The sequence below is a fragment of the Cherax quadricarinatus genome, chromosome 96 (assembly GCF_038502225.1).
Source record: "Cherax quadricarinatus isolate ZL_2023a chromosome 96, ASM3850222v1, whole genome shotgun sequence".
Taxonomy (NCBI): domain Eukaryota; kingdom Metazoa; phylum Arthropoda; class Malacostraca; order Decapoda; family Parastacidae; genus Cherax; species Cherax quadricarinatus.
The window spans coordinates 12,987,482-12,988,751 of NC_091387.1; the positions used below are offsets into that span (position 1 = coordinate 12,987,482).

The 1,270-nt window shown below is 42.5% G+C and overlaps 1 long non-coding RNA gene across 1 annotated transcript in view; it reads left to right on the forward strand.

Moving 5' to 3' along the window:
* The first annotated feature begins 857 nt into the window (after positions 1–857).
* The window catches only part of LOC138855486 (uncharacterized), an 893-nt gene continuing 480 nt past the window's right edge, over positions 858–1,270 (forward strand). Inside the window, exons 1-3 of the long non-coding RNA XR_011394737.1 lie at positions 858–1,007; positions 1,054–1,176; positions 1,209–1,270. The exon at positions 1,209–1,270 is cut by the window's right edge and continues 480 nt beyond it. This is a non-coding gene — a long non-coding RNA (uncharacterized lncRNA). The remainder of the gene's footprint in view (positions 1,008–1,053; positions 1,177–1,208) is intronic.

The window sequence follows — 1,270 nt, forward strand, 5'->3', positions numbered from 1 at the left end:
AGACCATACAATAAGTGTCAGGGGCCCGAGACTGTTTAACTGCCTCCAAGCATACATAAGGGGGATTACCAACAGACCCCTGGCAGTCTTCAAGCTGGCACTGGACAAGCACCTAAAGTCGGTACCTGACCAGCCGGGCTGTGGCTCGTGCGTTGGTTTGCGTGCAGCCAGCAGTAACAGCCTGGTTGATCAGGCTCTGATCCACCAGGAGGCCTGGTCACAGACAAGGCCCCGGGGGCGTTGACCCCCGGAACTCTCTCCAGGTAAACTGAGGAGAGGTAGTGTCAAAGGGCAGTTAGACCACCTCCACGCGCAGCCGATAAAAATATCTTAACTCATTGGCAACACAATGGTACAAGAATCAATATAATACAACGATCCTACAAGGAATTATAGTTATTTATATTATGTATGGCGGTTATGTTCGTAGCTCTCCTGCTCTCACCCGGCATATTTTTAGGAATTTTTTCCGTTTTTTTTTTCTTTTTTTTTTGTTGTTGCATTATTCATTCTAATACAATAACTGACGATTCTACATCATATGAGAGTGAGTGGAGGTTATATGTAGTCTGGTTGGTAGGTAAGATACATATGAGAGTGAGTGGAGGTTATATGTAGTCTGGTTGGTAGGTAAGATACATATGAGAGTGAGTGGAGGTTATATGTAGTCTGGTTGGTAGGTAAGATACATATGAGAGTGAGTGGAGGTTATATGTAGTCTGGTTGGTAGGTAAGATACATATGAGAGTGAGTGGAGGTTATATGTAGTCTGGTTGGTAGGTAAGATACATATGAGAGTGAGTGGAGGTTATATGTAGTCTGGTTGGTAGGTAAGTTACATATGAGAGTGAGTGGAGGTTATATGTAGTCTGGTTGGTAGGTAAGATACATATGAGAGTGAGTGGAGGTTATATGTAGTCTGGTTGGTAGGTAAGATACATATGAGAGTGAGTGGAGATTATATGTAGTCTGGTTGGTAGGTAAGACACATATGAGAGTGAGTGGAGGTTATATGTAGTCTGGTAGGTAAGATACATATGAGAGTGAGTGGAGGTTATATGTAGTCTGGTTGGTAGGTAAGATACATATGAGAGTGAGTGGAGGTTATATGTAGTCTGGTTGGTAGGTAAGACACATATGAGAGTGAGTGGAGGTTATATGTAGTCTGGTTGGTAGGTAAGATACATATGTTATATGTAGTCTGGTAGGTAAGATACATATGAGAGTGAGTGGAGGTTATATGTAGTCTGGTTGGTAGGTAAGATACATA